This window comes from Octopus sinensis, linkage group LG14 (genome assembly GCF_006345805.1).
Source record: "Octopus sinensis linkage group LG14, ASM634580v1, whole genome shotgun sequence".
Taxonomy (NCBI): Eukaryota; Metazoa; Mollusca; class Cephalopoda; order Octopoda; family Octopodidae; genus Octopus; species Octopus sinensis.
This window is the reverse complement of record NC_043010.1, coordinates 25,231,739-25,247,488: the sequence shown is the minus strand read 5'-3', so window position 1 is coordinate 25,247,488 and position 15,750 is coordinate 25,231,739. Positions and strand designations below refer to the sequence as shown.

Sequence of the window (15,750 nt, the reverse complement as noted above, 5' to 3'; positions counted from 1 at the left end):
CCTCGAAAGTTTGCCTGATAGGATCTCCGTAGGGGAGGGACATACAATTCATGTGTCGGTAGAGGGATGTAAGCCCAGAGGTTTCAGAAAAAAAAACAACAGTTGAAGTCCCTCCCCAAAATGCAGTGAGACAGAAGTGCGGTAATATAACAAAAGAAAATGACAATGACAAAAAAAAGCAAAATGAAAAACAAAAAGAGGAAAAAAAACAAAATGAAAAACATAATGAAGAACAGAAAGAAGAAGAAGAAAAGAAAAAACAAAAGGAAAGCGACCAAATGGAATTTACAACTGTGACATACAAGTGTAAAAAAGAAAGCACCCCGGACTCCCCTCCCCAAACAAAAAGAAAAACCGCAAACATGCAAGAACAACAGCAAAAAATTCCCCAATCCCTCCCAGCTAACACTACATTTGTAGGTCAGCTTTTTAACAACCCCCACCCCACTGTGTTAAAAAACAGACAAAATAATATCGTTCAATGATAAAAACGAAAAAGTAATTCATTTAATCAGGGCTAATAGCCATATAAAATTTTTAAAAGTAAGTAAATCATTTTCTTTTCTTCAATGATTAAGTTAGGTTGTTTGAATGTACGTGGAATGGGGTTGAGATGGAAACAAGCTTGTTTTCTGAACGACCTCATGACACATAGAATAGATGTTGTTATTGTAACCGAGTCCAAGATGAATGGACCTCAAGCGTTCTCGCCTCTTCTGGATGGTTACGAGAAATTTATTTCTCCTAGCCGAGGAGTAGGTGCAGGCGTGGCAGTCCTTATCAGGAAGAACTTGGATTTACAGATAAGTACTGTCCTTCTGGACCAAGAAGGCAGGCTGGTTGTACTAGATGTGACTCATGTGAGTAAACAGTCCTTCAGGTTGGTATCTGTCATGGGAAGTGTAGGCAGTCTGGTTTTTACTGGAACCTTGAGCACTTTCTAGTGATGTCTAAAACGTTAGTTCTGTTAGGGGACTTCAACACAATCCTCGAAGCGTGGGTCGATAGTGTGGGCTCAACTGATAGAAAAGGGAATTCTTGCCTCAAGGGTCTACTAGAGAGCTATAATCTAGTAGACCGTTACCGACTGGATGAGCCGAACATTCCACAGTGGACGTGGAGTAACAACGATGGCTCACACAGATCGTACCTAGATAGGGTATTTATTAAGGAAGGAGATAAGAATAGTGTTAGTTGTCCACGATTTTGTATTGTGCCTTACACGGATCACAAACTTGTGACGTGTGAGGTACATGTAGATAAATGTCATAGACATAGACCTGGGTACTGGAAAATGAACAAGTCTATTTTGACTTGTGAAGCTTTCCGTACCCGGATTAAGGAGTTAGTTCAGAGGGCATTATGTGGCACCATAATTAACAATAGATGGTGGAACGCCCTCAAAAGAGCCATTTGTTCAGAGTCCATTAGATTTAGCAAGCAGCTAAGTTTAGATAGGACTAGAATAGAGGGTGATTTAGTGAAGAACTTAGACGAGGCAATGGAATCTGGCTCTGCATCTAGAGTGTTGGCAGCGAGAACGGTCTTGTACTGCTACCTCAACGCCAAGCATGAAGGCTGCAGAGTCAGAGCCAAGCTACGCACAGGGAAGCAAAAAGGTATTAATGTTGCTGGATGGGCACGTCGTGTGGAGAGTCAGAGAGGTAAAAAGTCCTCTATAAAGTCTTTAACGGACAAACGGGGACGCAAGATCTATGGACAGGAGGAGATTCAGAGTCTTTCACCAGCATTTTGCTCAGTTGTTTGGGGCGAGTGGTCCGCTTGAGCATGGGGAGCCCTTAAGGGACTTCCTAGCCAGTGGACCGCGACTTTCAACACGTGAGGCTGAATGCTGTGAAAGACCGATCACTCCCAAGGAGGTAAGAGAGGTGTTGGCCAAGAGCGCCGGGAATGGATGGTCTGCCCTATGAGTTTTATCGTTGTATGCCGAACTTGTTCGCGGAGATACTGGCGGGTGTCTATGCAAACTGGCAACAGAACGGGAGGATTCCCAGTGCTGTGAGCCGGGAAGTTGTGACACAGGTCCAGAAAGACCCGAGCAAGGGGGATGGTATCAGTAATTATAGGCCCATAACTCTACTTAATGTAGAGTTAAAGATTTTGGCCAAGGTGCTAGCCAAAAGGTTGACGGTTGTCGTGAAGAAACTTGTCGAGAAGGCACAGACATGTGCAATCCCAGGCAGGTCGATTCAGGATAATCTCCACCTTCTATGCTACACCTTAGATAGGGTTGGGAAATTAGCCGGCAAAGGAGGGGCATTGGTCCATTTAGACCAAAGTAAAGCATTCAATAGGGTAGACTATCGGTACCTGGGGGCGGTCCTTGAAGCGGCTGGGCTGGGCCCTGGCTTTCGCGGGTGGATCTCCGCTATGTACAGCGGCATCAAATCCACAGTCCAGATAAACAGCTACCTAACAGAGCCGTTTTCGATCAAGCGTTCTGTTCGTCATGGGTGTCCCTTGTCTCCGCTTCTGTTCGTTTTGGCTCTTGAGCCATTACTATGGAGGTTGGAGAAGTTATGAGGCAACCCAAATGAAATCGGATGCGGTAGGTCTGTTTCTGCCTCTGCGGATGACGTCACTCATTGTGTCTAATGAAGCACAACTATCTCATAGAGAAGGTGCTCTCTAAAGATACAAAGCAGTGGCAGGGGCAAAAGTTAACAAGGACAAGTCCATTGGTTTGCGCCTCGGCACCTGGAGGAACAAGCCAAAATCGTCCAGTGTCGTCAGACACTAGATAGATGGTCCTGTTAAGTTGCTCGGAGTTTGGTTTGGTTTGGTCCGGGCTCCCAGGCGGAGAAGAATTGGAGTGAGGTAGTGAACAAGGTGGAGGCCATAGTCCTTGAAGGGCAGAGCGGAGGTGGTGCAGGTGTTTATAGCATCTGTAATCACCTACCGCCTGTCCGTGGTGCCTTGCCCCGATTTGTGGCTAAACAAGTTGGAACGAATCCTCTTCCGCTTTTTGTGGAAGGGAGGAAAGCCATTTGTGAAGCGCTCCATTTGCTGCCAGGAACTGTTAAAGGGTGGATTGGGGATGCCTTGGCTGAAGATGCGCAGACATTCGTTGAGGCTGAGACATCTCTAGTGCCACCTGGAGGGTGATAGGGTGTGGAGTCCACTGGCAGAGAAGTTTCTGCTGCGACCGGCCTCCTTGGAGAGATTTAAACCCGGTCTCATTAAAAGATGAAACCTGACTTCATGACAGAAGGAGTGCCATCAGGCACTCTGGCTGATCCACAAGGCAGGCACAAAGCCAGCAGCAGGAATACCACCTCGGTGTTCTATAGAGGGCTGGTAGAGGAAAAAACGATGACATCCTAGGAGGGGCTCTGGGGTTCGATGAGAACCAACTCGCCAACCTGTTTAAAAAAACTTTCAGGCCAGGATATTTGGATAACTTCCAAAAATCCCGGACATGGCAGTGTTATAGGAACGCTTTACCTGATCGAGATAAGTTATCCAGACATGGAGTATCAGTGTCACCAACGTGTCCAAGATGCGGGGTGGACAAGGAAACTGTCCAGCATGCTATTGTACAATATCGTGAGCTATCTAGCTTGATAAGTTACGTCGAACACGTGCTGTCACATCTAGGACGAGTACAACTGTCAGCTGAATCTATAATAAAGATGATATGTTTTTATTGTACGGTTGTAGTACTGAAAGAGTGTGTTTGGAGAACGAGAATGGAAGGTTCGGTGAAAGGGTCCTTCATCTCTGGCCCCAGTTTGCTGTCTTACTTCAGATACCATCTGAAGAGCAAGATGGGGTTGGAGAGGAAGACCCTGCCACCGAGAGAATACGAGAAACGATGGAAGGATGTGATGAGTGATGAAAGGAAAAGATCGTTGCTGGGCTTTATAGGCTGCCGGGTTCGATCTCTTAATCTTTTTGTTCGTTTTTCTTTCTTTGTTTTCGTTTTATTTTTTAAAAAAGTTCTATATAAAGGAAAATTTAATCGTTATATAAAATATTTTTTAAGTAAATTTTTAACATGTAACTCATTCGAACTCATATAACATTTTTTGTCTTTTGTTTGTCCTGTATTGTCCCATTCTGTATAAGATCGTCTTTGAAAATCATGATGTACAATACAATGCTGTAAAGTGCCAAATGAGGGCCACTCAAGTTGTGTTGGATATAATGGTTATTTTCACAATGTGCTATGTTGCCATTCTATAACTAAAAAGTCACTCTAATATGAGTTTGTTAAAGGTCTGACTGAGGCAAACTTTGTGACATTTTCCATAGATGCTTCAAAACAACAACAACAACTAAAAAATGTTAAAGGGATATCTTATATGATTCAATACTGCATTCTTGATCAGAGAATAAAAGTGAAATTTTGAGATTTGCATACTTATTTCAGATGAGATGGTTTAAGCTCAGGCACTGACAAACAGAAAAACTCGTTTGCTTTTGTAGAGCCAACTGAGTAGTAAGTCCCAATTGAATGCCACAGTTTATTAATGAAAACACTATGATTGTGAGCCAAACATCTTAATAATTAGGCCACATACCTTCACACACACAAACATCAGAATAAAAAATTATTTGCTTAGCCCAGTATTCTAACTTGGTTTGGGTACTGGGTTCATGATCACAAATTTGTGAGTTCAGTTCCTGGAACTAGTTGTGTGTTGTGTTCTTGAGAAAAGTGCTTCATTTCAAGTATCTCCAGTTTACTCTGCTGAAAACGAGTACCAGCAGATTAGGGGTGCAGCCCTCTCTCCTTCATGCTGTTACATCCTGGATGTTCAGCCAGATCAAGGGAGGGAAAGCTGAGAGATTTTTATGGTTGCTCATAATTGCATAGGCACTTAAAACAATTAGTAAAGGTATGATACATGCTCCTAAGTCATACTGCTTGTAAGTGATGGCTATAATTTTATTGTGTGTGTGTGATAGATAGATAGATAGATAGATAGATAGATAGATAGATAGATAGATAGATAGATAGATAGATAGATAGATAGATTAGAGAGAGAGTGAGAGTATATGTGTCTATGTATAAGGCAGTAAAGAAAGTGTAAGTGCAACACAGTCTTATATCAATCCCACTCACATCCACTAAAAGAATGAAGCACAGAAGGAGAATTTGAAATAAAAACTGAAAAAGAAGGAAGACAAGAAGAAAGAAATCTGTAAAATATTGACAAAACAGAAATAATAGTAAGTTCCAGAGGAGTATGGTAGTTTATTAGTGAAGAAAAATAACTTTATTTCCAACAATACTATTGGAATATGTTAAAATTGTTTCAATTGGTTTTGTAAGAATTTTACAGGATAGAATTATATTACAGGTCAAGTTGTCCCAAGAAAGTTGTCTACTTCTGTTCAACTTTGAGTTTTTGAGGATAGAAAAGTATACAAGATTCAGTGACACTGAAGTCATATGTTTCAGAAGCACAGGTCTAATTACAGAGATGTAACACTCTCACCAATGTCCAGTAGATTATTTAAGAGAGACAAAGCAGGCAAAAGGTGATTCTGTCCATTGCATGTGCACATTGAATTGTAAGATATAAAGACACAGAAATAAAGAAAGATATGGAAAGGCCACTCCAACTCCACTTCCAGCTTGTTATCACAATTCTGATAAATTAGAATAAAGATGTTTATGAGTAAACAAAAATATATATATCATAACACCACACACACATATATATATATATATATCAACCATGCCAAAAATATTTCAATCACTTATATTCCCAAAGTAATTGTTCATATGCAGTCGTATGTTTATGAGCATCAACATACTAATATACTCAAATTAAGAATATAAATCTATCTGTCTGTACATACGTATGTATGTTATTTTATTAGAGCTGAAAAAAACTGTTACTCAGAGTTTCATGTAACTCTTTAGCAGACAGTTGTGTGATAATACAGACTAATAAAGAAATTTTTATTATTTAAAATGTCTGATAAATGGTTACAGGAGACTCTGAGTAATAGTTTGTGAAGAGTTTTGGGTTTTTAATCGAACAATATTTTTATTCTACCATATGTTTTCAAGTACTATTTTTTCCACCTTGCTTTGCACCATGCCAGCATGGAAGCTGGATGTTAAAAGATGATGATGATGATGATATATGTATGTGTGTGTGTGTGTGTGTATATATATATATATATATATATATATATATATATATATATACATAATAATACAGAAACATATGATATTTATTATTTCAACACATACAGACATTTCATCAAATTGGTATCACAAATACATAACAGCTATAGAAACATTATATAATCTTGTAATTCAAAGATTATATGTATATCATTATCATCATATACGTATATATGCGTACATGCATGGAAGATAGATGTGAAATGATGATGATATATATATATATATATATGGAGATATGCTGTGCTTGAGAGACCTGATAAGCCAAGTGAGATCATAGCATGTGGCCTATGCCAGTGGATGTAACCAGCCCACTTATGAAAACCCCTCATTCGTTTGACAATAAACTTTGCTTGCGAAGACCTATTGAGGCAAGTGAAATCAAATCAAAATCACTGACATGGCTGATGACAGTACTGCCTGATTGGCACTCATGAATGTTAAAAGCACATCTGAGCGTGATCATTGCCAGGGCCACGGATTGGCTCACATGTCGGTGGCACATAACAAGCACCATTCGAGTGTGATTGTTGCCAGCATCGCCTTATCGGTACAAGTCCCAGTGGCATGTGAAAAACAAGATTCAAGTGTGGTCATTACCAGTGCTGCCAGACTGGCTCCCGTGCAGGTAGCACGTAAAATACACCTTTTGAGTGTGGTCATTGCCAGAACCACCTAATTGACCCTCGTGCTGATGGCATGTAAAAGCACTCATTGCACTCTTGGATGGTTGGCATTAGGAAGGGCATCCAGCTGTAGAAACTTTGCCAGATCAGATTGAGCCTGGTGCAGCCTTCTGGCTCACCAGTCCTCAGTCAAACCATCCAACCCATGCCAGCATGGAAAACGGATGTTAAATGACAATATATATATATATACACACACACACATACTGAAAGAGAGAAAATGGATGTATGAATAATTTATTTGTATGATATAAAGATGTTGAAATTTTTTAAAAACAGCAATACAAATAAATTATAAGTTGTAGAGCTAAAAAAAATGGAAAGTGTGAAAAAACGAAAATGGGAGCTGTGAAAAAAATCTACATATATGTTTCAGTTCTAGCCCCTAGTTGATATGCAATTCTAAGCATTTGATTAAATGCTAAGAAAGGTACTATTTTTAACTATATGGGGCAGAACTTCTTTAAGGTCATTATGAGCTTATAGAACTAAGTTTAACATTTTTCTTTGAAGGATGCATACAAAATATTAATATATATATATATATATATATATATATATATCATAGCAGACGATGTAATTAAGGGTTATAAATGAGATGAACCCAAACTCAGTTACTGGCTCTGATGGATTCCCAGCAATCTATCTAAAATCATGAAGATGCTGTGCACCTGCAATGTGAGTTAGATGAAACACACAAGTGGGCTAAGAAGAATAACATGCAGTTTAATGCTGAAAAGTTTCAAGCCCTATGCTATCAGCATGCAAAACTAAATGCAATACCAATAAAATACACTGGACCTGGAAGGATTGCAATTCCAGAGACACAGTCAGTGTGAGACTTTACATGAGTAATGATGCATCCTTCTATGTACATGTTGCTAAGATGGCAATGAAATGCAAACAGCTGACTGGATTCTTAGAACTTTTAAATCTTCTGGAGGGCATTTATCCTAACCCACTTTGACTATTGCTCCCAGCTATGGTCACCAGCCAGTGTAAAATTAATTGCAGAACTTGAGGCAATCCAACAAAGATACACGAAGAAGCTGGCCTCTATGCAGCATATAAGCCACTGGGAAAGACTCAAGAAATTGAGACTCTATTCCATGGAGTGCAGGTGGGAAAGATATACTGTAATATGCATCTGGAAGATCCTGGAGGGACTTGTTCCAAACTTTGGCATTGTGAGTTACACTAATGCTAGAACAAGGCACCACTGCATAGTGCCAAAGATTCCAACTTTGCCATCAAGATATAGGACAAGATACTGCAACAGCTCTTCAATATCCTCCTGAAGGACTTGAGATACCTGCATGGAGTGAAACCAGGTATCTTCAAAACGAAACTAGATCTCATACTTTCAAGAGTCCCAGATGAACCAACTTCACAGCAGGAAGTGCAAATGAGGGCAGTGGCATCAAACTCCCTTATGTACCAAATGTCAAGTTCCAAAATGAATTAGTGACGTAAAAGTTATATACCAAAACCATATGGCAGTGCCCCAGCATGGCCACAGCTCATGCACTGAAACTGGTTCAATTCAATTCAACTCATGTATATATATATATATATATATATGAATACCACCCCACCACCCTACCTCTCCAATGCACCATTCTCCAAGCCTTCCGACGACTCCAGTCTGACCCCTCCTCTTTGCACATATTCCCTAACCGACCGCTCCCCTCCTTCAAACAAGCCCACAACCTATGAGACCTCTTGGTCTACAGCTTCTTCCCTAACCCAACCTCCCAACCCAGCTTCTTCCCCTGCTCCTGCCGCACTTGCCCTTACCTCTCCAACACCACCCTCCTCACTAGCACCCATCATCGACCATATCACATCACCAACTCCTTCACCGGCACTTCTACCAATGTCATCTACTGCATCTCCTGCTCTCTCTCTCTCTGCCCGTCTCTATACATCAGGCAAACAGGACACTGCTTGGATGACTGGTTCGCGGAACAGCTTTGAGACATCCGACTCGGCAATGACACCCGATCTCGCAATATTACCACTCTACCGGTCACTCCTTGCAATACCTGTCTGTGTTCAGATTGTCCTTGTATCCGGACTCCTGTTTGCGCTGTGAACAGGGATTAATCTTCTCTCTTCGCTCCTTTGTGCCACATGGGCTCAACTCTCCTCCACTCTTCATCTAACCTCCTCCCCTCTCCTCTTTCCGCCTCACACGTACTTCCTCCCACCCACCTCTCCTCTCTTGCTCTGACTCCTATTTCTTCTCTTCACTCCTACTCTCCTTCTCTCTTCTCTTACCCACCTTCTCCCTTCCCCCTTCATTCTCACCCCTCCCTCGTAACCCCACCCCACCCCATCCTTTACACCCACTTGCACATACCCCACCCTCAGCCTACCGACATACCCACCTCTCTCCTCACCCTTGCTTTCCCTACCTCCCAACACCATCACACACTACACCATAACCACCATACCACACAACACCACCACCACACACACTAGCACTACACATACACACATGTCAAGGTCACTAGCCCTCTTCCACACACACATACATACTCTTATACACATGCACACACACCTTCATTTTGGGGTCACCACTACTTTATTATTTCCCCTTCTTCCTAGCTCTCCTGTGTGACCCCTCTGTCTGGCATTTGCCATGAGAGATCACTAGCCACTACACATTCTTTATTTTCTCTCCTTGTTTCTTTCTGTGGAATAGCGTAGGCTCAAAACGTTAAAGACTTTTTCATTTCCTGAGCGTTAAACTAATATATCTGTTTGTTGTCTACACTACTTGTCTTCATCTTTTGTTTTTTTGTGAATTCTCCCTATATATATATATATATACAATCAAAATAAGCAACAGGATATTGAGAAGTGATACAGTATGACCATTTTAAGTGGCTCCATTTAATTGAACAATGCAATCATTACATCATTTTAAATGCAGGGCTATCATCAGCTGCACAAATAAATAGAATTTTAATCAGTTGGACACATTAATATAATTTTTCTCAAATACTTTAACAGAGCAAGAAGATGGAAGAAGACTAGACCTCTGTCTGTTTGGAATGAAAGGCAAGAGTGAGTTGATAGGTCATAAATATTGTCAAGATATTAGGAGTAGTAAATTGGGTATAAAGTAACTATTTATAAAGGAGGCTGGGTAGGGGAAGATGTTAATTACCAGTTAAAGGGGCAGGACGCTAATAAAACCTATGATATTAATGCAGAGAAAATTTTATTATGTGGTACTATGGGTGATTGTTTATAAACAATATTGTTATGTTGTACAGAGATAAAATTTAAGATTATCAAAAGTGATATCATAACCAAAATAGGCAAAATGTGTGTATATATCAATTTTCAACATTAAAAAGGAAAGATTACATAGAATCAGTTTAATATTCATTCATGTACTTAATTAATTATTTACTTATTAGGTGGTTTCTATAAAGACTGCTCAGGGCATTTACTTATGGAATACTGGAAAGATAAACATGCTACGAGGGGCGTTCAATAAGTAATGCCCCTGACCCACTTCATATAGCAGTAGAGCAATGAAACTTGGCACAGTTATTAGTCTTTTTCTACATAGGAACCACCCAGAGTTACGCATTTCTCCCATCGTTTGATGCGGCTCTGGAGACCGTTTTTGTAGAAGAACACAGCTTGGTCCTCCAGCCTCAACGTGACTTCAGAAATCAAGGCTGCATCATCTGGGAAACGCTTTCCTTTCAAAAACAACTTCATGATTGGGAAGAGGTGAAAATCAGAGGGTGCAAGGTCAGGAAAGTAGGGGGGATGGGGAGGAGTTCATAGCCATACGCCTGTGCTCCTGATCTGGCGACAAGCGAGTTGTGGACCGGAGCGTTGTCCTGCAGGAGGAGGATGCCTTTGCTGATCTTGCCCCGCCTCTTGATTTTGATAGCTTCTCTTAATTTCCTCAAAAGTGAAGCATAATAGGCTCCTGCAATTGTGGTACCCTTTGCCAGGAAATCTGTCATCACTACTCCGTCCTGGTCCCAGAAGACTGTGAGCATGACCTTGCCAGCGGAGGGCTGCACCCTTGCCTTCTTTGGAGGGGGTGAGTCACGGTGCTTCCACTGCATTGACTGGGCTTTGGTCTCTGGATCATCGTGATGGACCCAGGTTTCATCCTGTGTAATCAGTCTTTTGAAAAATTTTGACTCATCTTCTTGGCACATCTCCAAATTCACCCTTGAGCACTCGACGCGTTCTTGCTTCTGGAAAGGCATGAGCAACTTGGGAATCCATCTGGCAGACACCTTTTGCATATGCAAATGGTCATGAATGATAGTTTCCACAGACCCGGTACTAATCTTGACCTCATGGGCTATTTGGCGAATAATTATGCATCGATCTTCCAAAATGGCAGCCTCAACTTGACGGACAGATGCCTCATCAATGGCAGAAGGGGCGACCAGATCTGGGAGCTGTTTCCACAGAGTTCCGACCATGTTTGAATTCACGATGCCAGCGTTTTACAAGGTCATATGATGGGGCATCATCACCATAAGTTACTTTCATTTCATCAAAAGTCTCCCGTGGTGTGCATCCTTTCAAATACAAAAACTGGATCACTGCTCGACACTCAACAGGCTCCATTTCACACTTGATTCGGTTCAAACACCTGTAAATCAGAAACCGCAATTAATTCAGAGCTGTAATTTGCCACTTACTCTATAGAGATATAAATGATTGTACATGCAAAATTTCAGCTAGATCAAACAACTGCAAGTGGGTCAGAGGCATTACTTATTGAACATCCCTCGTATCTATGTATTAACTATAAGCCAAGACTCAGAAAAAATAATGATGTGTACAGATACACACACATATTTATCTATGTGCACACATGTACACATACACAAATATTTATACGTTTATATGGATAAAGTATAACCATCTCACATATACTTCAACTAAAAAGTATCTATTTACAAACAAGAAAGATAACAATTTATAAGGGATAAGAGGTTAATAGGTTATGCACATATATGCATATATACATATATACAAATATTTATACATCTATATGAATATAGTATAACCATCTTGCATAGACCTAAATAGCTGAAAATCTCTATTTAAGGTAAGGATATCAAAATGAGAAAACAAAATAATAAGAATATATAGAAAATTATAAGAAATATATATAACCTACATTTAAAGAGACAAGGTATTAAAATTTGAGGTAGGAAAGAGATAAAGGTAACCTGAAAAGAGAAGGTAGTAGGTATGGGCTTAGTGAGGGCAGTTAGAGATATTCAGACCAAAGAAATTTTATAAGTTGCAATGTTACAGGTACTGTTATATGTATGATTTTATAGTTTCTAGGGAGTAAATAATGAGGAGACTTACTTACATAAAAGCCATTACAAATATACATAATACGATCATAGAAAGGAACAAATAGTTTAATCACAAAAAATATGATGAAGTCAGACTAGCTAGGCAGGAGTTTTCGTTGAATAGTAATTACATATAGCACACCACATACCATAACATCATCATCATTGTTTAACATCTGCTTTCCATGCTAGCATGGGTTGGACGATTTGACTGAGGTCTGGCGAACCAGATGGCTGCACCAGACTCTAATCTGATCTGGCAGAGTTTCTACAGCTGGGTGCCCTTCCTAACGCCAACCACTTCGAGAGTGTAGTGGGTGCTTTTACATGCCACCGGCGTGAGGGCTAGTCAGGCAGTACTGGCAATGTCCATGCTCAAATGGTGCTTTTTATGTGCCACCTGCACAGGAGCCAGTCCAGTGGTACTGGCAACAACCTCGCTTGAATGTTTTTTTTTTCACGTGCTACCAGCACAAGTGCTAGTAAGGTGACGCAGGTAACGATCACGCTTGAATGGTGTTTTTAATGTGCCATTGGCATGGAGGCCAGCTTGTTGCTCTGGCAACGATCTCACTCTTATGGTGCTCTTAGCGCTCCACTAGCCAGTCATCGAATTTGATTTCGATTTTGATTTCACTTGCCTCAACAGGTCTTCGCAAGTAGAGTTTAGTGTCCAATGAAGGAAAGGTATGCATAAGTGGGCTGGTTACACCCCTGGCATAGGCCACAAGGTTATGGTCTCACTTGCGCTTGCTGAGTCTTCTCAAGCACAGCATATTTCCAGAGGTCCTGGTCACTAGTCATTGCCTCAGTGAGGCCCAATGTTCGAAGGTCACGCTTCACCACCTCATCCCAGGTCTTCTTGGGTCTACCTCTTCCACAAGTTTCCTCAACTGCTAGTGTGTGGCACTTTTTCACAGGGCTATCCACATCCATTCTCGCCACATGACTATGCCAGCGCAGTCGTCTCTCTTGCACACCACATCTGTTCAATCTTTCACTCAAGGCACTAACACTGTTGAGTATGCACACTGACATTACACATCCATCGGAGCATGCTGGCTTCATTCCTTGTGAGCTAACGCATGTCCTCAGCAGTCACGGCCCATGTTTCACTGCCATGTAGCATGGCTGTTCATACACATGTGTTGTACAGTCTACCTTTTACTATGAGCGCGAGGTCCTTTGTTACCAGCAGAGGTAAGAGCTCTCTCAACTTAGCCCAGGCTATTCTTATTCTAGCAGCTACACTTTCAGTGCACCCTCCCCTGCTACTGACTTGGTCACCTAGGTAATGGAAGCTATTGTTACTAACCACCTGCCGTCGTTCAAACTCTTCGGAAAACCTGGGACCCTACCAAGTCGAGCGACGACAATTTACCGGCCTTATCGATTGGCGAACTCGCCACAGACCCAGGGAGAGAGAGAATTTGGTGGGGGAAAGGCGACAGCGAACTTGGCAGCCGGCGACCAGAAATAACAACAACAACAACCGGAGGAAGAGATACAGAGAGACACGGCGGAAGGCAATTTGGCTTACATTTAACAACAGTTTATACAATTATTACAACATCAAAGAAATCAAAGAAAATGCAAGAAAACAAGAAAACAACAAATCAAAGCAATTAAACAGTTCACGTCGAATCAAAACAAATAATGTTCACATTAACGATACAGTTCAATGTTCAAATCACATTAAAGTCTTTCTCTTTCTTTTTCAACACGCATCAACAACTCTGTAACACAATTCACAATGTTCTTTATAATCTAATTTCTTTTTCCCTTTAGCACTGTTCTTTCTTTTTCCTCTTTCCTTCTTTTTTCACATCAATTCTCTTTTTAGTTCAGCACATCAAAATACAACAACCAAAACACAAACAAAACTTTACTGAACGTTCTTTCCTGTCTGCAACAATTTCAGAAAACTACTACCGTAATCGCCATGCCCTCTCGCCGCAATCTCTCTCAGTTCTTTAATCTTCTCTGCCTGTCTTCCTCTTTCACGTTCACTGTCACAGCAGAAACAACCTGTTACTAACTCGCTCTGTCCTCAACTGTCCAACAGATTCATATCTCCTGCTTTTTAAGGGGTGTTTCCTTGAACTTTCTTTTACCTGAAAAGGGTCGAAGGTCTCCCCAGAACTCATCAATCCACCTGAATCTGACAGGACAAAGGATTTATTCACAAAATTCGGTCGCAAGCACTGTCCCTGAATTGAGCCCCATAACACTATCAACTACTTCTAGTTTTTTTCCCTGGAATGTGGCGGAAGTTGTTCTCTGCACATTTTCAGTGTTATTTATTGCTCCCAAGCATCTGCCACATACAAAAACTATCCTCCCAGTTAGCCTTCTTTGATATTGCTGCACCTCTTATGTGTCCATAGCTGACACTGGGTATAGAGTTTCTACCTATGCCTTTTCTACAGATCGAGCAGGGCCATCTACCTGAAGGGATTTATGGTTTGCCTGCCTTCCTACTTATTAGGACTTTGGTTTTAGCTAGGTTTACTCTAAGGCCCTTCAATTCTAATCCTTGTTTCCATACTTGAAACTTCTCCTCTAATTCTGATAGTGACTCAGCAATTAGAGCAAGGTCATCGGCAAAGAGGAGCTCCCAGGGGCATCCTGTCTTGAATTCGTCCGTTATTGCCTGGAGGTCTATGATAAATAAGAGGAGGCTACCTCTACCCTAATATATGCAATGCAATTCAATTCACCATATAACTCAATATCCCATGATTTTATTATATATAAAACTAGAGGGTAAGTTTACAATGGATATGACACCAAAAAATGAATTTCTACCATCAAAGTTCAAGGATGGCACCTATAATTGCTAATTTTGAAAATACTTAAATGTACGAGTGATGCTATGCATACATGATACCCTTAGGTCTAATCTATTATCAATCAGGTTGTACTTGTCCCTATACTTAAAAATTTCATATGTTTCCATAAATCACAGTTCACACCTGTATCGACTATCTCTATAAGGCTGTGCTTTGCATATTATATCCCATTTAAGGCTAAATTCGATCCTGCTTTCCTTCAGTTCCCAAATCTTGCTAGATAAGGACATACAATTGGCTTTATGTTTGAGTCTAAAATGGTTATGCATATTATATATATATATAATATATATATATATCTATATATATATATATATTATATATATATATATAATATATATAATATATATATATAATATATATATATATCTATATATATATATATATTATATATATATATATATATATATTGATGTTTGAGTCTAAAAGATAAATGTAAAACATTTAGAAGACGATACAAAAAACACGGACAGGACATTCGAAGCCTTCGATCTTCAGTCAAGAACCGGATCATCCTCGCAATTTCGGCTGATTAATCTTGAGATTGCTCCGACCTGGCCAGCCCCAAAGGAAAATCTAAGCCAAGCGATTTGATTCCTTGGAAGAAAGCCTCGAATGTATACAAAACAAGGATGATGTTACACGAATAAGAATACAAAATACGTAAAAACAATAATGATAAT

At 40.5% G+C, this 15,750-nt stretch overlaps 1 protein-coding gene across 2 annotated transcripts in view; it reads right to left on the bottom strand.

Moving 5' to 3' along the window:
* Positions 1-5,201: 5,201 nt before the first annotated feature.
* LOC115219284 (fibronectin type 3 and ankyrin repeat domains protein 1-like) overlaps positions 5,202-15,750 on the bottom strand; it is a 45,511-nt gene continuing 34,962 nt past the window's right edge. Inside the window, exon 11 of one of the 2 annotated variants that reach the window (XM_036508735.1) lies at positions 5,202-5,619. The gene's annotated coding sequence lies outside the window, so the exon portion shown is untranslated. Of the gene's footprint in view, positions 5,620-9,764; positions 9,803-15,750 lie in introns of those variants that run through there. The other variant, XM_036508736.1, reaches the window with a different exon arrangement.